This window comes from Ahaetulla prasina, chromosome 3 (assembly GCF_028640845.1).
Source record: "Ahaetulla prasina isolate Xishuangbanna chromosome 3, ASM2864084v1, whole genome shotgun sequence".
NCBI lineage: Eukaryota > Metazoa > Chordata > Lepidosauria > Squamata > Colubridae > Ahaetulla > Ahaetulla prasina.
The window spans coordinates 200,745,471-200,772,534 of record NC_080541.1 but is presented as its reverse complement, the minus strand read 5'-3'; the positions used below and the strand labels follow the sequence as shown (position 1 = coordinate 200,772,534).

The window sequence follows — 27,064 nt, the reverse complement described above, 5'->3', positions numbered from 1 at the left end:
CATGGACAGCATCGTGGCTCCACAGTGTGGATTCTGGAGCTCGGGAAGAGCACATATCCCAGCTGTTTAGGGGATCCCCAGTGGATCATAGCTGTCCCATAGAGACAGCGAAGAACAGAGGTGCAGGCTGGTGCGAACAGGAAGTTGCAAATTCCCTGGAGCGCCGGCATCAGCCTCCAACCCAGGGGAGAGGAAAGACAGCCATTAGGAGCTGTCAAAAGCCGGGGCAGCCACACGGAAGAAGGAAAGAAAAGGAGAGCAAGACTGGGTGAGAAACTGAAGTCTTGAAAACAAGATTCCTTTTATATTTTCATCTCTCAAACTTTAAAAAACTTTTTGAAAAGTTATGGCAAGGAGGAGAAGGGAGGCAGAGAAATAAGACTCCCCACTTCCGGAACAATGGCGAAAAAGCGGAAGCCATTAATAAAGACTAATTACAGCAAATTGAAAAATTAATTTAATGAATTGAAAGATTGGACAAAGAGATTTTTTTTTTTATTGAAAGAGTTTTAAAAAACAAAAACATTTTCCCCCCTTTTTTCCCCCCTCCCTCCCAAAAAACCCCTTCCCCCCTCCCTCCCCCGGCTTCCCGGGTCAATCACAAGGTATTGTTATACATAAACCAAACATAGAATAAAATTTTCCCTTCCAATCCAAATAACCACATCCAAAGCTTTTCATCTCCCAACCCCCTCCCCATTACATAAAATAACTTTCTAATTATTCAAAGGCAATCTGATATTTCTTAATCTGATATCTGCTTTGTAGATAATCAATCCATTTTTTCCATTCAATTAAATATCTTTCCTGCGTATTGTCTTTTAAAAACGCTGAGATTTTAGCCATCTCAGCCAAATTAATAACTTTCAATATCCATTCTTCTATTGTAGGTATCTCTTCTTTCTTCCAGTATTGTCCAATCAACAGTCTTGCTGCTGTTATTAAATTCAGAATCAATTTAGTCTCAATCCCTGTACAATCCGTTATAATTCCCAAAAGGAAAAATTGTGGCAGGAACTTTATCTTCTTCTTCAGTACATTTTGAATAATCCACCAAATTCTTATCCAAAAGACCTTAATTTTCTTGCAAGTCCACCAAATATGAAAATATGTAGCATCATCACAATCACACCTCCAACATTTCGCTTGGATATTAGGATACATACAAGAGATTTTGCATGGCTAAAGAATTGTTATTTAAAAATTAGAATTTCGGAGTTGGAAGCTTAAAGTGGAAAGAAGAAAAGCTTATTGTTATATTCAAAAGCATTTTAAATAAACTGCAGTGCCATCTAGTGGTGACAGAGAAATTAAATAGGAGTACTGTACAGAAGAAGATGAAAGCAGAATGACCTTGGATATTGTTTTGGGAAATGGCAAGAAGTTTTTGATAAGAAGTGGTCGTGTGATTTTATAACAGAAGGAGGGGAAAAAGAAGAACGAAAATTTCTGTAAACTATTTGGACTAAGCTGTTTGTTTTGCTTTTTGCTTTTTTGCTTTTCCCCTTGTTTGAATATAAACGGATTAAATTCAGCAATAAAAAGAAGGAAGATATTTAATAAATTAGAGAAGTTAAAATTAGAAATTATATGTTTACAAGAAGTTCATATTAGAAAGCAACATAAAAAATAAAAAAACACAAAGGGAAATAGAGGAAGAATATAAGAAATTAGAGAAAGATTTACAAAAAAATCCACAAGATAAAAAAATTAAAAACCTAATGGACTTGAAAAAACATTAATTGAACTTAATTGAAAATGAAGATTTGGCAAGAAAAATAAAATTAAAAAAGCAAAACTTTTTTGAAAATGCAAATAAACCAGAAGATGGTTGGCATATAAAATGAAAAAGGAAAAAGAAAGAAATTGATAACTCAATTATTAGACCAAGATGGAAAGTTATCAAAATGAGGAAAAGAAAAAAAATAATTGAGGAATATTACAAGAAATTATACTAACAAGAACAGATACCAGAAGGGAAAATAGATCAATATTTGGAAAAAGCAATGATTCCTAAAATACCAGAAGAATTCAAAAAAGCACTAGAAGAAAGAATATCAATGATGGAATTGATAGAGGGGATTAAAAGACAGAAGAATGGAAAAACCTTGGGACCAGATGAATTATATAAAGAATTGCAAAATGTACTAAGTGATAAAATGTTATAAGTATTTAATGATTTATTAATAGAAGCCAAAGCTCCGAAGTCATGGATGGAGGCATATATAACCCTTATATCAAAAGAAGAATCAGACTTGCAACAAATAAAGAATTATAGACCAATTTCACTACTAAATGCAGATTATAAAATATTTGTATCAATTACGGCAGAAAGAGGTTGCTGAATGAATTTATACATTCAGATCAAAATGGTTTTTTGCCTAAAAGACAAATTAGAGATAATATACGAATTATATAGGAAACATTGGAATATTATGAAGCACATTCAGAAAAACAAATGGCGTTGCTATTTTTAGATGTGCAGAAGGCATTTGATAATGTGAATTGGCAATTTATGACCACACAATTATAAAAGGTGGACTTTGAGGATAGATTTGTAAACATGGTTAAGAATATATATAAAGACCAATCAGCAAAGGTAATAATAAATGGTGAAATGACAGAAAAAGTAGATATCAGAAAAGGAACTAGACAAGGATGTCCGTTATCCCCATTGTTATTTATTTTGATGTTAGAAGTTTTAAATAGAAAAATAAGACAAGATAAAGAAATAAAAGGAATGAAAATTAAAAGAGAAGAATAGAAGCTACAAACATTTGTGGATGATTTAATATTCATTATGGAAGAACCAATGGAAATGGGCCTAAAGCTAATGCAACAAATAGAGGAATATGGAGAACTAGCTGGATTGAAAATAAATAAAGACAAAACCAAAATTATATTTAAAAATATGAGAGAAAAACACAAGAAGCAGAATTTAGATATTCAAATATTGAAGAAAGTGAGGTATTTGGGCATTCAATTAACTTCAAGATGCATTACATTGAAGGAAGATAACTACTACAAACTGAGGAACCAAATTGAAATAGATTTGGAAAAATATGCAATTATTGTTAATGGGAAGAATAGCATTAATTAAAATGAATGTATTGCCAAGAATTTTGTTTTTCTTTCAAACAATTCCGATAAAATTGGAGAAGAAATATTTTGAGAATTTGAATAAAATGATGTCGAAATATATATGGCAAGGAAAAAAAGCAAGAATTAATATCAAATTGCTTCAAGACTCTAAGACTAGAGGAGGATTTGGTCTACCAAACTGGGAACTTCATCACCAAGCAGCGATGTTAACCTGGGTTAAAGAATCGATATTATTGAGAAATACAAAGCTATTGACTTTGGAAGGACATGATTTGCAATTAGGTTGGCGCGCTTTCTTATAGTATGGCAAAAATAGGATACATGGATGTTTCCAGAGACATTGTGTAAGGAATGGCTTGTTAACAGTATGGGAGAAAGTGAAAGAAAAACATTATATGGAAATACCAATCTGGCTTTCAACAATAGAAGCGTTGACACATCCGAATATGATCAACATGAACAATATTGTACGTTATAAAGGCATTTTAACTGAGAAGGGACAGTTAAAACAGAAGCAAGAATTAGAAAAACAAGGGATTGAGATTGATTGGTATGCAAAATTGCAAATACAATCAAGATATGATAAGGACTTGAAACAATATGGTTTCAATTTGGGGGAATCAGAGTTGGACCAGATATTGACTGGAAAGGATGAAAAAATTATTAAAAGATTGTATAATTACTTATTGCAAGTTAGATTAGAAGATGAAGAAGTAAAAGAGACAATGATAACACGGGCGAAAAAATTTCGTTATGCAATAGAATTAGAGAAATGGCAACAATTATGGGAAAGGAATTATAAATTGACAATGGCAACTGCATATAAAGAAAATTTATATAAAATGTTTTATAGATGGCACATGCCATCAGAAAGGCTAGCAAAAATGTTTAAAGATAAATCAGCTAAATGTTGGAAATGCTTGCATTTGCCGGGATCATATTACCATATGTGGTGGACATGTACAGAAGCAAAAAACTATTGGTTTAGAATACAGACATGGTTAAAGGAAATGCTACAAAAATCTATAGAATTAAAGCCAGAGATTTTCTTATTGGGTATTTTGCCAGAAAGATATAGCAAAGAAGAAATGTATTTAATTATACATGTAATAACAGCAGCAAGAATTGTATTTGCGCAGAATTGGAAGTTAGAGAGAATCCCATCAGAAGGTGAAGTAATAAAAAAGATTTTAAACTGTGCGGAAATGAATAGATTAACTTTAAGAGTAAAAGATAAAGAGGAATCGGTGTAATTCAAGACATGGGAAAGATTCTATGTATGGCTAGAAAAGAGATAGAAATAAAAGACAATAGGTAGATAAACAATGTTAATAAATGGAAATTAAATGAGGGAAACAACAATGAAGAAACAGAAATCCAGATATCGCCAGAGTAAATGGAAAAGGGGGATGTGGGGGGGGAGGAGGGAAGATTATAAATATAAATGTACAATTATGAAATGATAGATTGGGTAAAACAGAAAAGAAACTGAAAAGAAAATATATAATATCAGAAGATTGGAGTTGCTTGGTTACCAAATAAGGGAAATATCATACAACAAAGAAGAAAGAAAGAAGATAGGAATAGAGGGTTTGAAAGAGGAGGTGAAGGAGAGAGAGGGATCGAGGAAAGGAGAAGGAGAGGAAGATAAGTTAGGGGATAAGAGTAGGAGAGAAGGTGAGAAAGGAGGGAAAGAGGAGAGGAATGGGGGAGAGGAAGGGGAAGTAGGTATGAGGAGGGAGAGGAGAAGGAAGAAGGTAGGAAAGGAGAAGAAGGAGGCAGGGAAAAGAGGAGAAGAAGGTTTGTTGTAAAATGGAGGGAAAGAAAGGGTAGAAGAGCAACTCCAAATGCAATTAAAATGTTTTATTTTTGTACTTTCTTTGGAGAGAATATGTATGATTATCTATGAATAAGAAAATGTACATTTACAATATGTGTATAAGAAAATAAAAAAGTTTTTATATATAAAAAAATTCCACTACCGGTTCTCCAGAACTGGTCAGAACCTGCTGAAACCCACTTCTGCCCTTGGCCCATGTGGCAACCCAGGTTCGGGAACATGGTGAAATGTTTAGAGCTTTACGAAGGGTTAACACAATTGGCTGTATGGCTCGGCAGCTTCATGAACAAAGCAACCTTGTTTTCACCCTTCAGCAATAGAGACTGTTCATTCCCACCTTGCTTTCAACACTATCTAATGCAACATCTACAAACTTTAACAAAGTGAATTGTAATTTTCTCCAAAAGCTAACCAACTTCTCGGAGTTGGTTAAGTGATCAATCTCAACTTTGGATTTCTTTATTGTTCTTATTTCTTTGCAAGTATTATGATATTAATACAGATTGATTTTACACTGGAAATGTGCATCTTCAACTTATTGTGAGAAAATGAAGGTTATATTTAAAAAGGTTGCCATCTACAGATGCAGCTGATATGTGTCTAGTATGGCTATGCTAAGTTTGAAGTCTCTGACAGAATTATGAATTGGTTGAATAATATAAAGACTACATTAAATTGTACTGCATAGCCATACTAGACACATATCAGCTGCATCTGTAGATGGCAACCTTTTTAAATATAACCTTCATTTTCTCACAATAAGTTGAAGATGCAGATTTCCAGTGTAAAATCAATCTGTATTAATAGTTTGTTTAGAATAAATTAGCATATTTTCCATGATAATAATGGTAGTAAAAGCTATATAAATTAATATTCAATCAGCTATATCAAAGAGACAATTTAAAAGTAAAGATGAAAGAATAAAACTCGGTCAGGCTTCCTTCTCTTTCCTCCATCATCTCTCTTCACCAGATAGCTACTTTTATGTCTCACCTGTTGGGATGTCGTTCCTGGTTGTAGAGGGGAATCCCATCCAAAGAGCTAGAAGGCCCACAAGGAGAAAGGTGGTGAGCAGCTTCATGCTGTCCTCCAGATTCAGCAAATGACTTAGAATGATTTAAAAAAAAAAAACTACTACTGGGCAAAACAGTGTAGGAACAGAAATGTTTAGAGCTTTACGAAGGGTTAACACAATTGGCTGTATGGCTCGGCAGCTTCATGAACAAAGCAACCTTGTTTTCACCCTTCAGCAATAGAGACTGTTCATTCCCACCTTGCTTTCAACACTATCTAATGCAACATCTACAAACTTTAACAAAGTGAATTGTAATTTTCTCCAAAAGCTAACCAACTTCTCGGAGTTGGTTAAGTGATCAATCTCAACTTTGGATTTCTTTATTGTTCTTATTTCTTTGCAAGTATTATGATATCAATACAGATTGATTTTACACTGGAATGTGCATCTTCAACTTATTGTGAGAATGAAGTTATATTAAAAGGTTGCCATCTACAGATGCAGCTGATATGTGTCTAGTATGGCTATGCTAAGTTTGAAGTCTCTGACAGAATTATGAATTGGTTGAATAATATAAAGACTACATTAAATTGTACTGCATAGCCATACTAGACACATATCAGCTGCATCTGTAGATGGCAACCTTTTTAAATATAACCTTCATTTTCTCACAATAAGTTGAAGATGCACATTTCCAGTGTAAAATCAATCTGTATTAATAGTTTGTTTAGAATAAATTAGCATATTTTCCATGATAATAATGGTAGTAAAAGCTATATAAATTAATATTCAATCAGCTATATCAAAGAGACAATTTAAAAGTAAAGATGAAAGAATAAAACTCGGTCAGGCTTCCTTCTCTTTCCTCCATCATCTCTCTTCACCAGATAGCTACTTTTATGTCTCACCTGTTGGGATGTCGTTCCTGGTTGTAGAGGGGAATCCCATCCAAAGAGCTAGAAGGCCCACAAGGAGAAAGGTGGTGAGCAGCTTCATGCTGTCCTCCAGATTCAGCAAATGACTTAGAATGATTTTTAAAAAAAAACTACTACTGGGCAAAACAGTGTAGGAACAGAAATGTGTTTAGGGCTACAGTTTAATAGAACTGCTATCAGAATTTTGTTAAACTGGTTTACATGCTTCTGTTTCGTCTCCTCCCCAAAATGTAAGCAATAAATCTCATTTTTGTTGAAGCAGAAGCTTGCGCTACTACAAGTGGGAACATTAGTAACTGCAATATTATGGGATAATGTACATCATCATCACACTTCCATGTCTATAAATCTTAGGTTCCCTGATGTCCAACAAAAGGGGATGTCCTCTTTTCTGTCTTCATGTCCTCTGTCTGGCAAGCAGAGTCTTAAAAATAGAATAGAATAGAATAGAATAGAATAGAATAGAATAGAATAGAATGGAATAGAATGGAATGGAATGGAATGGAATGGAATGGAACGGAATGGAACGGAATGGAACGGAACGGAACAAAATAGAATTCTTTATTGGCAAAGTGTGATTGGACACACAAGGAATTTGTCTTGGTGCATATGGTCTCAGTGTACATAAAAGAAAAGATACGTTCATCAAGAATCATAAGGTACAACACTTAATGATAGTCATAGGGTACAAATAAGTAATCAAATCATATTAGGAAACAGTCAATGTAAATCGTAAGGATGCCAGTCATACAGTCATACAGTCATACAGTCATAAGTGGGAGGAGATGGGTGATGGGAACGATGACAAGATTAATAGTAGTGCAGACTTAGTAAATAGTTTGACAGTGTTGAGGGAATTATTTGTTAATATCTTTTTTAAAAATTTTTGAAAATTTTTGATAAGGGTAGTCATTCAAACTTACTTTCATACATTGTGGCCTTGTAAAATGTTTGCTTCTTTCCTTTCCTCAACAGCCTCAATATCCAAGATTTATATAATTTATTTACTGATTCTAGCAACTGGCATTAATCTGTCTATGATCTCTGTAGTCTGTAGATCACCTCATTCATTTCCAAGGAGAAATTTTAAAAGCCATCATACAGTTGATTCTATATGATTGCTAGCAATTTTTCTTTCTATTACTAATAATTTTCAATTATAACTGACGACAAGAACCCCAGAGTACAGAAGATTTCACCACTTGTTTTTGAAGGAAGGAATCAAGGAAGATCCATTAAACAAGAAGAGGCAGATGTTATATAAATGAAAAGGGACAGGTCTCTTGCTATTCTCATGTCTTCTTCTAGAGACATTTCTCAGGCTGATGAAGGGATCAGAAAGATGCTGTATAATTGTTTGAATACATGGAGATGGCAAACCAGTTTCATCAACCAGAGAATCTGTTATGGATTATAAATTACATATAAGCTTAATTAAACAACAATTCTGGCCTCTGTGGCTCAGGCTGCTAATGCAGTCTGTTATTAACAGCAGCTGCCTGCAATTACTGCAGGTTCTAGTCCCACCAGGCCCAAGGTTGACTCAGCCTTCCATCCTTTATAAGGTAGGTAAATGAGGACCCAGGTTGTTGGGGGCAATAAGTTGACTTTGTATATAAATATGCAAATAGAATGAAGACTATTGCTAATATAGTGTAAGCCACCCTGAGTCTTCGGAGAAGGGCGGGATATAAATGCAAATAAAAAAAAATTCTGCAGCGGGAACCAGGTGTCTATATTTCTACCTACCCAACCTGTTTCAAGAGTACACATTTTACAAAGACCTTGCCAAAGAAGCAGCCAAAGATTTAACAAAGAAAACCCTTTGTCAAGTTGGGTTGGAGGAACTATAGCTGTAAATGGATGACTGAAGAGTTTAAAATTTAAAATAAGAGTCAAAGACTAGCTGCTAAGGGAAATTTAGTGAACTCTAACAATGCCAACAAATTAGATTTTCATATGGCTGCTCTGAAGTTTAGGAAAGTTCATCCCAAACAGGGTAAATCAGAGACTTCTAAGGTGAAAGCAATTTCTGTATTCTACAGAGAAGGAAAGAAAAGCATGGGGAAGGTTAGGCTGCAAGGCTAAAGTGAAGGAGAATATCTCCTTTATTATCAACCTGGAACCTAGTGGATCTTGAAAGGAAAGTACATATGAAGTCTTACCTGACTTGAAGAATGTCTTGATTCATAGATTTGATGATTATGTAAGATAAATTATAGAAAGAAGAATAATATGATGCCATTTTTGAGAGATAAGTAAAAGTATATTTGTACTTATATTTGCAGTTTCATTTGTTTATTTGTTTGCCCGGGGCCCATAATGCTGTTAAGATGGCCCTGCCTCCTGCAACTCTCAGCTGAGCATCTTAAATGCTGATTGAATATCAACAAAAGTTAGAGTTTGTAAAGAAACTGTCTGAAAGAGAAAAGAGAGAAAGAAAAGAAAAAAAAATACTTGTATTTCCTGCAAGAAGTTAAGTTGGTTCATGAAGAAGACATGAAATATTTGGCAAAGAGATTAAACCCTTTTGTTGAACTTCACAGTATTTTCTGGACATGTTTATACACAAGGAAGGACAGTTCATTTCATTCTCTGTTACCATGAGTTCTGTACCTGAAGGAAAAGGCTATTATGGTGGATGATGCACAGTTATTTGCCACTACTGCAAAATCAAAGTATTAGTAAGGAACAGAATGATCACTGTCTTGAAGATCTCTTGCATGCACAGCGGTGTTCCTACTTCAAAAGCTCAAAAATGCTAATTGTTTTCCTGATTTCCTAAAAGTCTGAGAATTCTCCTTCAGCATTTCTGAACACAATGCTAATTTGAAGGAGTATTATCTTTCATCAGTACACGGTGGACAAAAGAAATGTAATCTGTTGAATCTGTCAAAGGAATCATCATGAAGAATGTTATCTGCGAGAAAGCCATACATTACAATTGAATATACAGTCTTGATCAAGATGGAAAAAATGATTTAATATCCATATAGATATAATTTTTGCAATTTTACCTATTGACAACTATCCAAGGAAGGCAGGTTTGGGTTTGGGTTCAAGCAAGGAGACATTGCATCCTCTACCTTAGGTGGCCAATCGATTCCAAATGGTTCCAGCCTACCTTTACCTTTGGGAAGGAAGATGATGTTGAATAACATAACCTGTTTCTCTTAGGGGGGCAGCATGTAAGGCCCCATAGATCCTTATTCAGGACTCTGCCATTCCCTCCAATGGGATTTCTCCATGTATTTTACCTGGAAAGGTAGACAAGCTGGATGGAAAAAGTCAGCACTCTCCTAACTATACCGATGCACTGCAAATTCACTTGCAACTTCCATTTTGCTCTATGAGTTCATGGGGACCTAACCCTATCCCTTATTGGGTTTACCCTCCAATGGGATTTTTCCATGTATTTTATCTGGCAAGATAGAAAAGCTGGACTGAAAAAGTCAGCACCTTCCTAACCATACCAATGCACTGTGAATTGATTGGCAACATCCATTTTTCTCTACTAGTTCATGGGGATGTAACTGTTATGTATTAATGCTGTACCTTTAAATATTTGAGCGGGAAATCAGCACGTTGCTGATTGGTCAAAACCTCCAACAGAACTATATAAAAGGAGAGGGTTTTCGCCCAGCCTGTTGCTGGGTTCACCCTATATTAAAGAGCTGTTGTCTACCTGGTCTCCAGCCTCACATTCTTCCAACCTAACATTCTCCTCCCAGAAAACACTTTGCCTCTATTTACATATTTATTTACATGTTATTTTTCGACGTAGTCACGCAAATAACCTGGGCGTCTCTAGTCCTTTCTGACCTCGCGGTTCAGTTCTGGGTGGTGTTTTGAGCTGGTCGGAGGGCTGTTTTCTCCTCCCAGCTCTTTCTCTGGGCCAACGGGCTCGGATTATTAGCCGACTCTTTTCTTGGCCATCCGGCCTTGGATTACTTTTTCAATTTCCTGCTGTTTCCCTCGGGAACCTGATGGCGTCGCTGGAACTCTGGGACCTCAGCTAAGTCTTGCGCCTCCCGGGTCATTGTCAGCTGTGGATTCAAATTGGTATTGGTCATGATTGTCTCATTTGGTTCGGTTTGGTCAGTTATTCGTTTCCTTAACTGATCTATGTGGCGCCTCCACACTCGGTTGTCTGGTAGCTCTACCACGTATGATTTTGGGCGGTTATCTTTATTATTTGTCCTGTGAGCCAACTAGGGCCGTCCCCATAGTTTCGGGCCCACACCGGTCGCCTATGCTCATTTCCTTGTCTTTTCTAGTTTTCCCCTTGTAACCCTCTGGTGTGTAAATTCAAGCGGTCAAGTGGGCACGGAGTTTCCGTCCCATTAGCAATTCGGCGGGGCTTTTGCCGGTGCCCGTACTTGCGGATCTGTGCTGGGCCGGTAGGAAAAAGTCTATTTTGTTTGCCAGTCACCTGGCTTTAGCCTGGACAATGCCTCCTTAAGCGCTCGGACGGGCGCTCTGCAAAACCATTCGGCGCAGGGTGGAAAGGCGCAGAGAGGGCATGTCGGATGCCTTCCTCTGCCAGGTATTCTTCAAACTGGGCTGCCGTGGTGGGGCCCATTGTCGGACACCAGAGTGTCCGGCAACCCGTGAGTTGCGAATAGGTGGCGCAGGGTTGCGATTACTGCTTGGCCGTGGTGGATTTCATGAGTATGATCTCCAACCATTTAGAAAATGCATCCACAACTATTAGGAATGTTTGGCGTGAAAGGGCCAGCAAAATCAATGTGGATTCTTGACCAGGGCCCTTGGGGCTTTTCCCATTCTCTGACTGGGGCCGTTGGGGTAGAGGTCTGGACTCTTGGCAAGCCTGGCATTTCCCTACCCTCTCAGCAATCTCTCGTCCATGAGTGGCCACCATACATAGCTTCTGGCTAACCCCTTCATCCTACGATCCTGGGTGACCCTCGTGGAGGAGGTCCAATACCTTTCCCTTAACTTTTCAGGAATTATTACACGATCACCCCATAACAGGCACCCCTTGAGCGAGAGCTCATCCCGTTTTTAACAAATTCTTTGAACCTTTCGTTAAGCGGTGGACACCTCTCTGTACCCAACGAGTACAGTCCTTAACACAATGTCGGTATGATGCCGAGCCACTTCCTTAGATGTGACTGGGCCAGAGTCAAAGAGTCAATAAGTAGGATGGGTGTCCCGTGGGGTCTTGGTCGCCCCTGGTAGTGGGCATCGGCACGTCTGCATGCCCACTTCTTTTCCTGGTCGATGCTGCAGCTTATGCGAATAGCGGCTAAGAATATAGTCCATCGGGTCAAGCGTGGCGAAAGTGCCACAGGCGTTGGGCGGTCGCCAGCCAGTATCCCTAGTAGCGGTCTGTGGTCAGTCACGATTTCAAAATTCGCCCAAAACATACTCGTGGAATTTTTTGACCCCTGACACAATGGCTAGTGCTTCTTTGTCTAATTGGCTGTAGTTCCTCTCTGGGGAGGACATCGTTCTAGGTAGAAAAGCTATAGGGGCTTCTGTGCGTTTGGAAGTCTATGGCTGAGTACAGCCCCACCCCATAAGGAGGCGCGCATAACCAACACTAGGGGTAATGAGTTGTGATATTGGATGAGCAGGCTATCACTTGAGAGCAGGTTCTTTACTGCTTCAAAAGCCCTATTTTCTGACTTTCCCCAAGACCAAACAGTATTTTTCCTAAGAGCCTATGCAGCGGTTCCATAGCAGTTGCTTTGTTCTTTAAAAAGACCGCATAAAATTAACCAATCCTAGGAATGCCTGCAGCTCTGCTTTGTTTTTGGGCGCTGGAGCCTTCTAATTGCCTTAACCTTGCTCTCAGTAGGGTGAATTCCTTTCTTGTCTATCCGGTAGCCCAAGAAATCGGGATTCGACCCCTATCTGGCATTTGTTTGTCTTGACTTTTAATCCGGCTGTCCGAAAATGCTCAAAACCTTTCTTAACCTCCCCAATTCCTCCATGTTTTCCCTGAAATTAGGACATCATCAAGTAGGAACTACCCTGGGAGCCCCTGCAGTAGTCGTTCCATCAGGTTTTGGAACAGCCCTGGTGCCACACTGACCCCAAATTGCAATCGGGTGCACTTGAAGGCCCCCTGTGCGTTACAATCGTTTGGGCTTCGGCTGTGCGGGCGTCTACGGGCAGTTGCTGGTAGGCTTGGGCCAAGTCTAACTTCGCAAAGACTTGCCCTTGCCCCAAGAGTGCAATAAGTGTTGCACCACGGGAACCGGGTAAGCGCTTTTCTGTAAGGCTTTGTTAAGCGTCGCCTTGTAGTCAGCGCAAATTCTAATTGACCCGTCCGGTTTTATGGGGTGACGATTGGCGTCTCCACTTTGCGTGATCGACTGGCACCAAGATCCCTGATTTATGAGCTTATCAGCTCCTTATCAATTTTGGTTTTAGGGCAAAGGACTCTCCTCGCCTTAAGCCTAATAGGGGCTACCTGGGGTCTAAGTTGAAGGAAATAGGGGTCCCCTTGTACTTGCCCAGGCAGTCCTTGAAGACATCTTGAACTCGTTAAAGAGAATGTCTTTCAGGTTACAGTCACTTCTGTAGATGCCAGTCACTCCCATGCCCAGGGCACGAAACCAGTCTAGTCCCAACAGACTGGGCAGAGTTCCTTCGGCGATCGTGATGGGCAGGGTCTTTTTGTGTGGACCGTACTCGACTCGGACGGAGGTGGTCCCTCGAACAGGGATGCGATTCCCTGGTAGTCGTGGACTCGTAGCGTGTGCTTGCAGGTGGCGCTTGCGACACGGCAGCGACTTGCCAAAGTGTCCCAGGACATGATGGTGATCGCTGATCCCGTGTCTACTTCAAGCCTGCACCTACTCCCTCGATCTTGGGCTTTGTGAAAATCTTCTTTCCACTTTGGTTGCGCCTATAATGACAGTCGTTTGGTTAGACTTGGAATCGCCTTTCTTGTTTGAATAATCGCGGGCCGCCTTTCCGGTTCCAGCTCTTTGATTGGCCGATTTGAATTTTCGGCGGGAAGGTTGGGCGCTCGACAAACTTGAGCTAAGTGCCCTTTCTTCCCACACCGCCCGGCATGTTGCGTCTTTAAACTTGCAGCGTTGGCGCTGATGTTGCCCTCCGCAGCTTCCGCGCTCGTCACGGTCCTCAGTCGCGTTTCTCGGTCCGGCAGACCCCTTCCTCATCTCGTCACCGTGGATTCGGACTGAACCTCCTCCTGGTGTACTGGCGTTGAGCTCGCCTTGGATTGAAGAGGCTTTTGCAGGGTCTCTGCTGCTTTAGTAGACATTTCGTGTGCTCTGGCTTCGTCCAGGCGTTGGCTAGTGTCAGGTTGCTCTTTGCTAGCAGCCGTCGCCGTGCGGATGTCCTGACCCTCGGATGAGTTGCTCGAGTAGCACCTCGTCTGGTCTCGGTATCCGCAGTCCTTGGGCGCTCTTCTTAAAGCGCCATGTAGTCACCGATGGATTCGCCCTCCATCTGTCTACGTTCTCCAATTCAAACCGCTGCACGTATTTGGGCCGGCGTTGAAATGGTTCTTCAGCAAAGTCTGCAGAGTTGGCCACGATACCGACTGCAGCGTTGGCTCTGCCAGGGCTTCCGCAATCTCAATGACCTCCGGCCCACAATGGCTTAAGAAATAAGCCGCTTGCGGTTATCTGGATCCTGCAGTTCGTTGGCTTCTAGAAAGCTTTTGAAGCGGGTCATATCGTTCCCCATTTCTCCTTGACCGGGTTGTACGGTGCGGGTGGCGTGTTTGCCATTTCCGCGTTTCTGCCCTGAGTTTGCTGGGTTCGGGTCTATCGTGCTTCAGCTCGGTTCTGGTTCTCCTTAGCCTCGAGATCCCACCTTCGTCGCCAATGTTAAGTTCGGGAAGTAACGAGGCTGGAGACCAGGGTAGTGACAACAGCTCTTTAATATAGGGTGAACCCAGCAACAGGCTGGGGGAGAAACCCTCTCCTTTTATATAGTTCTGCTGGAGGGTTTGACCAATCAGCAACGTGCTGATTTCCCGCTCAAATATTTAAAGGTACAGCATTAATACATAACAGTAATAATTGGTGCCATTGCATGTGGAGATCACATGAAATGAATAGTTAGACTGCCTCAGAGTGGTCAGGTGACTTGAGATTTTGGAACATGTTTCTCCAGGAGTGAGGAACAGGAATCTGCAGTATCTTTGATGCTGACTAAGCCACACCCACAGAATCAGTGGAATTAAGCATGACTCTAATTTAATCTCTTTTACTCAATGGGATTTTCCATGATTTGAGATAGAAAATCTGGCCATTCAGAGCCTACCATACTGAAATTGGTCAATCTCATGACACACCATTTTATTCTTCAGTCATGGGGACATAATAAATAAGTGTCTTGTTTATTATATTGTTTCTTGCAGGATTATATTTTCAGCTGATTTTTCTATAGTGCCAAAATGGCGCATGCAAATTTTATGCAGAGCAAGATACTAAAGAATAAATCATTTGTGCAATTGGGACTTCTGATCCCCACCTGCCCTTCCCTTTGTTTCCTTCCTGATGGCAGAGACAAAGGTGAGCAGTAAGCCATCAAATGAAGTACAGTTCCAGAAATATAGCTTTTACCTAGTTGTACTGAAACATGGATGATACGGCCTGAAAACTAAGCTACATCTTGGAGTAGCTGGCTGAAAAACTGGGAATTATCTTAGCACTGGTGAGGAAGTGATGAAGCATTGTACTACACAGATCACCAGGATAATTTCTTTTACAAGCCCACTGCTGGTCCACCAGGTTTGAGCATTGACTAGTTCCTATCCCATATTAGCCTTCTCTTAGCTGCAGAGCAGGAGAGTGCTAGCCTTGGCAAATAAGGCCAGCAGCAAGGGAGGGAGATGCGCTCCAGGCCCACCACAGTCTGCTGAAGGCATAGGCTGGCAGGTAGGCTGGTTAACTAATCAAGGCAATATGCACAGCCTCATGGTCTCTGGCTGTCCTTCTGCCTGCTGGCAGCTGGAGGCTCCTCCTCCCCAAGTCCCTGTCCATTTTCCTTCTCAACAGCCAGACAAACCTAGGCAAAAAGCCAGAGGAGTGGTTAAGAGAGGATTTCAGGTGAGGGCCAGCCAATGATGGGATCGGCTGATCACAGAGGGATGCAGAAAGGTGCCATAGTCATGTTCACTGTAGAACTGCCACCTGATTCAATCAGATTAGTGTGTCAATGATCAAAGCTGTGTCTTTTCAGTCCATTTCAGTTTTCGATGTAAAAAAAACTCCCATTGGAGGATTAGGTTCTTCTTAATTTGATAGAGCCTGGATGTCACCAGTGAATTTGAGCTGATGTAGGAGGGCAATTGATTTTTATTCCAGCCTTTCTGCCTTTCCAGATAAGCACATGGAAATCCCATTAGGGTAAACCACTTAGGGAAGCAGATAGGCCACCCATGAACTTGTAGAGAAAATCATCTCTTACCATGAACCTTGAGATCATGGTTTTTATTTTTTAAGTGTCTCTTCAATTTTTTCATTCAGTTGTTATAACTATATTTTTCAAGCCATTAGCAAAATTTCATCTGTTACTTTTCACATTTAACATTTGAACTTACACAATACTTGTCTCCTATGTACATCATAATGAGAGATTCAGTTGGAAAAACCCTTACATGATCGAAAGTTTAAAGGAAAGGGAAACATATTTTCTGGAGGAGACCTTTCACAATCATCAGATTCTCTATAGCAATATTGTAAATTCTTACATTTATTTTACAAATTTCTTTCTTCTGTACATTTGTTTATTTTGCTCAAATGGAATATTGAAAACTAAATGTTTTGAATAAATTGAAAACTAAAAGTCTTTTTTGTAAAGGAGGAGTTGTGAAATTCTTGAGCAAATTATTTATTCATGATAGCATAAATTTGAAGGAAGGATTTCAATATTAAGAAAGAAAGAAATATATTTATTTTGAGAAAGAATTAGAAAGAAAGAAAGAATAAAAGAAAAAAGAAAGTAAGAATGAAGTGGATTATTAAGATCCCTTTCGGTCAAGGCTCAAATTAAGGCCTTGGATGGAAGCAGATGTTGTTGCTTACATGGTGGGAATGCATTTGCTCTCTTAAGGACTTTTGGTATTATCAATTCTGGTACATTTCAGGGCTGCTATGAAAGTATGAAGGTATGAAGGATTATATTCCTCAACTTGCAATGTGACTCATGAAGCACTTTTTTTCAAGCTCTCAACTTTTCCTTCTTTTCAAAACCCTTTTGTTGCACTTTATTTTCTGGATTAGTTTGGACATAAGGACGACAATTCATTTGATGTGTTGTTACCATGCATTCTGTACCAGAAAGAAAAGGCTATTACTATGGATGGTGAACAGTTACAATATTTGCCACTCATGCAAAATTAAAATTGTTGTGTTCAAGTTTCCACTCCAGTCCGCATTCCTAGGGGGCGCTATGCTTACTGCTTATTGGTTTATGTGTTTGAGAACACAATCACATTACAAGCACATAAATAGCTGGCTGGCCCGAACTCAGCTGTTGCTGACAGCTGAACGGGAATTAGTCAGCTGCCTCTCCAGCAATCCTGTTAGAGAATTGTTAGCCACAGGTCCAGGATGGGTCTACTTGCCGGACTTTTAGCATGCGGACATTTACTGCGGCTGACCTTCTTGCCTTCTGAGATTCCCTCTCAGGGTTTGGCCTCCATATTGAGGGCCCATCTTGAGGAGGTTTGGAACCCGAGATGGCATGCCAAAAATAGGAGACTCAGGGTTTTTAATTAATTGTTTTAATAGATTTTTAAGGGAATTTTAATGGGAATTTTAAGGGAGGTGGGGAGGGATTCGACGGGTGGGGAGAGAACCCGTCGGGGAGGGTGGGAGGGTTAAGGCGGGCGTTGGGGTAGCCCGTGGGAGGAGCCAGTCCTGTGCTCGTGTTTTTAATAGGTTCGGAGGTTAGGGAGATGCGTTCCTGTTGGTGAGGGTGGCCTGATTTCCACGGTAAGTGGAGGGGCAGATATGGCGGAAGGGGGATCATATCGTTCTGGGGCGCGCCCGATGTGTGCGCTGTGCGCCCGATCCCTCCTTTTCCCGTTCCCGGATGGTCAAGACCCCAGAGCCTGGGCCTTGGCTGATGTTATGCAACGCACGGTCCGTAGTTAATAAGGCCCCCCTAATATACGACCTTATCCAGGGAGGCGCTGCGGACCTTATAGGCGTTACGGAAACCTGGCTGGGCACGGAAGGGGGTGTGCCCCTTGTTGAGATGTGTCCACCGGGTTTCCGTGCATTTCATCAGCCGAGGGCCCAGGGTAGGGGTGGGGGGGTGGCGGTTGTGATTAGAGAGAGCCTAGAGCCGAGGGAGACCACTGTACCTCAGATTGCCGGGTGCAAATCCCTCTTTGTGAGATGGGGTCATAGGTGCCAGATGGGTCTGCTGATCACGTACCTGGCTCCTTGCTGCGTGACAGCTGCCCTGCCCGAGCTCCTGGAGGTGCTGGCCGGGGTGGCAGTTGAGACCCCCAGACTTTTAGTCATGGGGGACTTTAACTTGCCATCGTCCGGCTCATCGACAGCTCGGGAGTTCATTCTTCCATGACCTTGGACCTGACCCAAGTAGTTGATGGCCCTCCTCACATTGGGGGTGCCACTCTGGACCTGATTTTTGTCTCTGGTCAGTGGTTGAGAGATCTGGACTTAAAGGAAATAGTCACTGAACCTTTGTCGTGGTCAGATCACTCTCTTCTTCGCCTGGACTTTCTGACCGCCATTCACCACCGCAGGAGAGAGCCGACACGTTGGTTCCGTCCCAGGCGCCTGATGGACCCGGAGGGGTTCCGGACGGAGGCCATTTCCTGAGAGTCTGGCTCACGGCTCGGTTGAGGAACTTGTTGCGGCCTGGGAGCGGGCGCGGGCGGGGCCTTAGACCGGTCGCCTGCGACCTCTGACCCGGCGCAGGTCCCAACCGGCTCCTTGGTTCTCGAGGAGCTGAGAGGGATGAGCGCGAGAAGATGCCTAGAGACTCCCTGGAGGCCTAGCCGTTCAGAAGCTGATCGGACACTAGTGAAGTCCTATACTAGGACTTACCTAGTGGCATTGAGGGAAGCGAGGCGTAGCTACGCCTCCTCCCTCATTGCATCGGCAGATAACCGCCCAGCCGCCCTGTTTCGGGTGACCCCCTCCCTCCCACACCAGCGGGAGCGGGATGACCCTGCAGGACGTGCTGAGGAGTTTAACGTTATCTATACGATAAAATCGTTCAACCGGGATGGTTTGGACCAAGATTGCGGTGATACGGGTGAGACGGCTGAGGGTGGTCTTGGTGACATTTTATGGGATGAGTTTGACCCTGTCGCTCCCGAGGACATGGACAGGTTGTTGGGGAGGCTGAATGCCACCACATGTTTACTGGACCTGCCCTCCTGGTTGGTGCTGGCCACGCAGGAGGTGACACGAGGCTGGCTCCAGGCGATTACGAGCTCTTTGGTGGAGGGTGTCTTCCGCCGCCTTGAAAGAGGCGGTGGTGAGGCCCTCCTCAAGAAGCCTTCCTGACCCGCTGTTTTAGGTAATTATCGTCTGGTCTCCAACCCGCTCATGCGAAGGTTGTTGAGAGTATGGTGGCATATCAGTCTTTGCACCTGGATGAAACTGTCTATCTAGACCTGCTCCAGTCCGGTTTCCGCCCGGTTACAGCACGGAGACGGCTTTGGTCGCTGGTGGATGATCTCTGGAGGGCCAGGGATAGGGGTTGTTCCTCTGCCCTGGTCCTATTAGACCTCTCAGCGGCTTTCGATACCATCGACCATGGTATCCTGCTGCGCCGGTTGAGGGATTGGGAGGGAGGCACCGCTTATCGGTGGTTCTCTCCCATCTCTCCGACCGTCGCAGTCGGTGTTGACAGGGGCAGAGGTCGGCCCCGAGGCGCCTCACTTGTGGGTGCCGCGGATCGATCCTCTCGCCTTCTGTTCAACATCTACATGAAGCCGCTGGGTGAGATCATCAGTGGTTCGTGTGAGGTACCAGCTGTACGCGGATGACACCCAGCTGTATTTTCCACACCGACCACCCCAACGAAGCTTATCAAGTGCTGTCCCGGTGCCTGGAGGCCGACGGTCTGGATGGGGAGAAACAGGCTCAAGCTCAATCCTCCAAGACAGAGTGGCTGTGGATGCCGCATCCCGGTACAGTCAGCTAACCGCTGCTGACCATCGGTGGCGAGTCATTGGCCCCGATGGAGAGGTGCGAACTTAGGCGCCTCCTGGATGAACGGCTGTCTCTAGAAGATCATTTGACGCCTCCAGGAGAGCTTTCACCAGGTTCGCTTGGTGCGCCAGTTGCGCCTTTCTGGACCGGGAGGCCCTATGCACGGTCACTCACGCCTTGTGACGCCTCGCCTGGATTACTGCAACGCCTCTACATGGGCTTCCTTGAAGGGCATCCGAGGCTGCAGTTAGTTCAGAATGCGGCTGGTGATAGAGGGAGCCCTCGTGGCTCCCGTGATAACACCCATCCTGCGCAGGCTGCACTGGCTACCTGTGGCCTTCCGGTGCGCTTCAAGGTTTTGGTGACCACCTTTAAAGCGCCCATGGCATAGGGCCGGGTTATCACGGGACCGCCTACTGCACCAGATACCTCTCACCGACCCGTGCGCCTCACAGAGAGGGACCTCAGGGTGCCGTCAGCTAGGCAGTGTCGTTTGGCGACGCCCAGGAAGGGCCTTCTCTGTGGGGCTCCCACCTCTGGAACGAACTCCCCAGGACTCCCAACTTCCTGACCTTCGAACCTTCCGTCGCGAGCTCAAGACACATTTATTCATCTGTGCAGGACTGGCTTAGATTTTAAATTTAGAGGGGTTTTAAATTGATTTTAATATTTATATTTTATATTTATATTTCTATTTTTAATAATTCGGGCGCTAGAATAAGTTTTTTAAGGATTATTTTAATTTGTATATTGATGTTTTATATGCCTGTGAACCGCCCTGAGTCCTTTGGGAGATAGGGCGGTATATAAATTCGAATAATAAATAAATAAATAAATAAATACCTTGTTAGAAATAAACTTACAGTTAGCCTGTTAGCCTCCGTCTTGCCTCTGTTATTGCCCATCATTCACGGAATATAAAGCTGGCGACAAAGGTGGGATCTGCATGAGGTAACGGAAAAAGCCAGTCACTGTCAGAGGGAAAGTCACTTGACATCTTTGAGTGGAGGGAACGAAAGTCACTGTCACCTCCGAGGGAATTGGCGACAAGAAGTTGTTAGAAGAAGTCAATCTCCACAGACAAATCAATCTAAACTACTAGGATTAATAAAAGAATGTCCACATTAACAACATTCATGACATTCAAATCTGCCACTGAAACTTGGGATTCATATATAGCTTAATTTGAATGTTTCCTGCTATCTAGAATGTTTCCTGATTCATATATAGCTTAATTTGAATGTTTCCTGCTAGCTAATGATTTTGGTGAACTGTCAAATAAAAGGAAAAAGGCATATTTCCTTAGTTTTTGTGGAAATGCTGTATTTGAAGCAGCACAGGCTCTAGTGGCACCTCAATCAATAATAGATGTTGATTGGAACATATTACTAACCAAATTACAAGGTCACTATGCTCCCAAACTATCACGTATTGCATGCAGGCATACTTTTCACCGCAGGAATCAGGCTGAGGGAGAATCCATTAATCAATTTATGGCAGCTTTGAGGGCAGCTGCTCTATACTGTGATTTTAGGGCTCTCAAAGATGTCCTGTTGGATATATTTGTCTGTGGAGTTCAAGACCTCCAGTTGCAGCGCCAACTCTGGGCTTAGCGTGACTTTACCTTGCAAATGGCATTGGACGAAGCACGAGCAACCAAGATGTCAGAAAATTCTATAGCTGTCATCCAGAAGCTGAACAGCCCGAGTCTTGACAGATGCTTCATTCAACAAAGAATGTTCTTTCTGTGCCAACTCAGAAAGCTCAAACTGCCCAAGGAGCTGCAGATACAGTTCTACAGAGGAATTATTGAGTCTGTCATCTGCACCTCTATAACTGTCTGGTTTGGTTCTGCAACCCAACAAGACAGATACAAACTTCAGAGGATAATTAGAACTGCAGAAAAAAACTATTGCTACCAACCTGCCTTCCATTGACCCCTCATATCCTGGACATAAACCGTTTCAATTCCTACCCTCAAAATGATGGTATATAGACTTTTCTCATTCTTTTATTACCTGAAGAAAACCTGCAAACTTTAACAAAGTGGTTTGTATTTTATCTACCACTCTAAAATTCCTGCAGTGTGTTATAAGTAAAAATGGTACTGACAACATCTAATGTAGAGTTGGTTAAGCCGTCCACCTCTGCTTTAGAATTATCATTCCTATCTAAGTTTTTTCAAGAGTTGGAAAATTAATAAAGGTTGCTTTTATACTGGAATTAACTTATTGAGAGAAAATGGAGACTATATTTGAACAGATCCAGGTAATATTTATAACATAGAACACAATGAGTTTGAAATCCTTGACATAACTGTGAATTGTCCTGACATGGTTTAAAACAAATTTTATTAGACAAATAGCTTTATGGGAAAACTCTCAAGGTCAAAAGATTTGTTGAATATAAGGACTACAGTAAATTGTAAGAAGAGCATCTTGAACAAAATATAAACGTTTGTATTTATATCTGCATTTTAGATTAAAATATGTTATAGACTTTCTCTGATCATAATAATACTAATAAAGGCTATAATTCAATATTCAATTGCACACAGAAAATACATAACTTATGAATGAAGATTCAGGCATAAAACTCATTGAGGTTGCCTGCTTTTTTTCCTCCACCATCACAATTCACCAAAAAAGCTACTTTTACACCTCACCAGTTGGTGGTTGGCTCCTGCCTATAGTTGGGAATTGCATGCAAAGAGCTAGAAAGCCGGCAAAGAAAAAGTTAGTGATCAGCTTCATGTCATTTTCCAGATTCAGCAAAAGATTAAGAATGATTAAGAACGACAACTGAGCAATATATAAGCAGAAATGTGGGCGGGACAACAGTTGCTCCAATCATAGTTTTGACAAACAGGTTTATATGCATCTTTTCTCTCTTCTCCCCTCAAATGTAATCAATTGTTTTGCACTCATTTTTGCTGAAACAGAGGCCAGGACCGGAACTGGTCTCCACATTAATACCTGCAATATTCTGAGGTAGTGTAGAATAGAATCACTTTTCCATTTCTTTAAATCTAGGATTCCCTGACATTCTGGCAAAAAAAATGTGATAAAAGAAAATGTTCTCCTTTTCATGTTCTCTGACCGGCACTCAAAGCCCTAAAATCAAATATTCTAGTCAGCAATCCCACTGGTGCAGTGATGCACATAGGTGATGGGAACCACAGCCCAGGTGGGGTTGGGATTCCTTTCTTTTCTGGATGTGTTTGGACAAAAGGAAGGACAATTCATTTGACGTGCTGTTGCCATGCATTCTGTACCAGAAGGAAATGGCTATAACTGGGGTGATGCACAGTTGTTTTCCATTAAGGAAAAGTTAAACTATTTGTAAAGGAGCAGAATGACCACTGTTTTGAAGATCTCTTGCACATACAATGATGTTCTGCCTTCCAAAGCTCAATATGACAAAATCTGTGCATTCTTCTTCTGGACATAAATACTATTATGAGAGTCCAGGGATATTTTATGAGAAAAGTCCTCCATTCTTCTACCCATAATAAATTATCGTATGCCACCAAACTCCAAATTTTGGGCTTAGACAATTTAGAACTATATCGACTTCAGTCTGACCTAAGCATAGTGCATAAAATTATCTGCCACAATGTCCTACCTGTCAATGACTACTTCATCTTCAACCACAATACTTGAGCAAATAATAGATACAAACTCAAACGCTCCAAACTCATTTGCAGAAATATGACTTCTGTAACAGAGTGGTCAATGCCTGGAATGCACTTCCTGACTGTAGTTTCTTCCCCCAAACCCCAACACTTTAAGCTTAAACTGGGGCGTGCATAAGTGCACCTGCGTGCCTACTGTCCCTATCCTAATATTCATTTTTACTTACTCTTTTCAGATATCCAAATTATGTTTATACTTTTACCTGTTATCTTATATATGATTGACAAATAAAAATAAAATAAAATAAACCATGTGATTTTGAAGGGCTATTTAAATGGGCCTCTGTGGCTCAGACTGGTAAGACAGTCTGTTATTAACACAGCTGCCTGCAATTACTGCAGGTTCTAGTCCCACCAGGCCCAAGGTTGACTCAGCCTTCCATCCTTTATAAGGTAGGTAAAATGAGGACCCAGATTGTTGGGGGCAATAAGTTGACTTTGTATATAAATATACAAATAGGATGAAGACTATTGCTAACATAGTGTAAGCCGCCCTGAATCTTCGGAGAAGGGCGGGATATAAATGCAAATAATATATATATATATGTGTGTGTGTGTGTATGTATGTGTATATATATATATATATATATATATATATATATATATATATATATATATATATATATATATATATATATATATGCTTCTGGGAGCAATGTGTGATCAGCTGTTTCTTCCTTTTAACTGCTAGTGGGGGTTTGAACTGATTGGGTGGGAGCTTGGCTGTGCTCTGATTGGATGGACACACCCCAGCCAATCAGAGCACAGAAAACCCCATCCAATCAGAGCACAGCCAAGCTCCCACCCAATCAGTTCAAACCCCACTAGCAGTTAAAAGGAAGAAACAGCTGCGATCACACATTGCTCCCAGAAGCACGGAAGCCTGAAGATGACGAATGAGACTATATATATATATATATATATATATATATATATATATATATATATATATATATATATATATATATATATATATATGTACATACACACACACATACACACACACACACACACACACATGTTGGTACATTTTGTGTAGCCTTGTCTTGTAGGCAATCCTGAAAAAAAGGAAAGATTGATAACTTTCAAGATTTTGACCCAACAAGAAGACATTTGCATTAGAACAACATATGCCCAAAGGTGCCCTCAGGAAGGAAGTTGGCATTGCTGAAGAAGACAACTAGGACAATAGAACTCTGTGTTTGACAGGTGATAAATCTTAGCGTAGCTTAAACAAATGACAATCCAGATTGGCTACACAAATATCTGTATTTCTACCTGGCCAATCCATTCCAGAATGCATATTTTGAGAGAAATACTTCCCCAAAAGCCTAACCTCTGTCAATCTCGATTGGAAGAACCCTAGTTCAGCCATGATGGCTGAAGAATGAAAATAAGAGTCAAGGATCAGCTGCTATTAGCAACATTCTTGAACTCTAACAATGCCAACAAATTAGGTTACAATATGGCTGCTCTGAGGTTTAGAGCAGTTTATCCCAAGCTTTAGAGGCTTCAGAAGTAAATTCAGCAGTTTATCCCAAGAATTAGAGGCTTCAGAAGTAAAGGCAAGATTATACAACACTTTTGTGCTAGTGAAATAATGAGATTGTTAATGGATGGATGAAGAATTTAAAATAAGAGTCAAGGACCACCTGCTATGGGAAATTTCATAAACTCTAACAATGCACTAGATTTGGTTTCGATGTGGCTACTCTGAATTTAGGTTAGTGCATCCCAAGAAGTGTGAATCAGAGGCCTCTGGGGTAAAAACATTATCTGGATTCCCCAGAGAAGAAAATGAAAGAATGTAGATAAGATTAGGCTACCTGTCAAAAATGAAGACCATATAGAGAATATTTACTTCTTCACCAAGAACAAGACAGCTTGGAACCCAGTGTGTGCTTAAAAAGAAAGTACACATAACGTCCTCTTATCCTGAATTCAAATAGTTCATTGCATAACAAATGGGAAAGCAATGTCACCTCTGTCAACCTAGAAGAACCCTAGCTATAAATTGATGGCAGCTGGAAATTTCTTCACAGATTTTGTTCCACACTGTCTCCATAGAATTCCAAATTCTATCTTCCTTTGAAAGGCTAATTCAATCCACTGACTTTTTCAGGCTTTCAACTGCATATTCCATTTAAATCTATGCTCAGTAAAAGCAGAGGGAGATGGCTGGCTGACATGACCTTTTGCTATCTTAAATGTGGCTAAATATGGCTTGTTACTTTTATGGTTCAGCAACTGATTTGAACTCAGTCAGGTAGTCTCCACTCTTCACCATTCTTCACTATTCTTCATTCTGTTTTCACCTGCATAGAACCTCCTTGATACAATATCTATAAACTTGAACAAGTAATTTACTCTAACCAGAAACAACTGCAATATGCAATATGAAAAAAGGTGCTCATAAGAACAAGTGGGGGTTGATTAAGTAATAATGATTAAGTTTTAGAATTCCTTATCATTCCTGTATAATTCCTCTGTATGTTGTAAAATTAATATACAGATTGATTGTATGCCAGAAATGCATCATCAACTTATTGAGGGAATGAGATTCTTTTTTGAAAATACTACCATCAGTTTGATTTTATACTGGGAATGTGCAGCTTCAACACTGAGAGAAAATGGAGATTATTTGAACATGCTATCTACAGATGCAGCTAATATCTATAGCATGGGTGTCAAACTCAAGGCCTGGGGACTGGATTCAGCCCATGGGGTACTTAGATTTGGCCTGCGGAGCCACCCTAGAAATAGTGAAGGACTGGCCCGTGGTGCTTCTGCCAGTGAAAATGGGCTCCCAAGCTCCGTTTTCAGCTGCCACAGCCTCCTGCAACCCTCTGCCAGCGAAAACAGAGTTCAGGAGGACCACACAAGTTATTCTTTTTGTTAATAATTTTGCAATTGCAATCATATACAATGGTGCAATTGCATGTACAATGCAGGAGTGAAATCTAAAAATTTTCCCTACCGGTTCTGTGGGCATGGCTTAATTGGTGGGCGTGGCTTGGTGGTCAGATGGCTTGGTGGGCGTGGCCAATAACAATAAATAATAAAAATAATAAACAAATTATAAGAAAACAAGAGGTACCAAAAACCAACGTTCACACTTTACACACACACAACACAGCACAACACAACTGACTCACACACAATGTAAAAGCAGCTGCACTTCACACTTCACATAGCCACAAAAAGCTCAAAAACCAACTTTCACACTTTATACACACACACATACACACACACACATACACACACACACAATATGCCACATACAGCTTTCTGAGATTTTGTGTGTTTGTGTAGTTAGAGTGAAACACT

At 41.2% G+C, this 27,064-nt stretch overlaps 1 long non-coding RNA gene across 2 annotated transcripts in view; it reads right to left on the bottom strand.

Annotated features, from left to right (window-relative positions):
• Positions 1 to 22,808, bottom strand: part of LOC131195916 (uncharacterized) — a 32,675-nt gene extending 9,867 nt beyond the window's left edge. Inside the window, exons 1-2 of one of the 2 annotated variants that reach the window (XR_009154576.1) lie at positions 22,709 to 22,808; positions 20,907 to 20,985 (exon numbers count right to left, since the gene is read on the bottom strand). This is a non-coding gene — a long non-coding RNA (uncharacterized LOC131195916). Of the gene's footprint in view, positions 1 to 20,906; positions 20,986 to 21,667; positions 21,814 to 22,708 lie in introns of those variants that run through there. The other variant, XR_009154577.1, reaches the window with a different exon arrangement.
• Between the last annotated feature and the right edge of the window lie 4,256 nt (positions 22,809 to 27,064).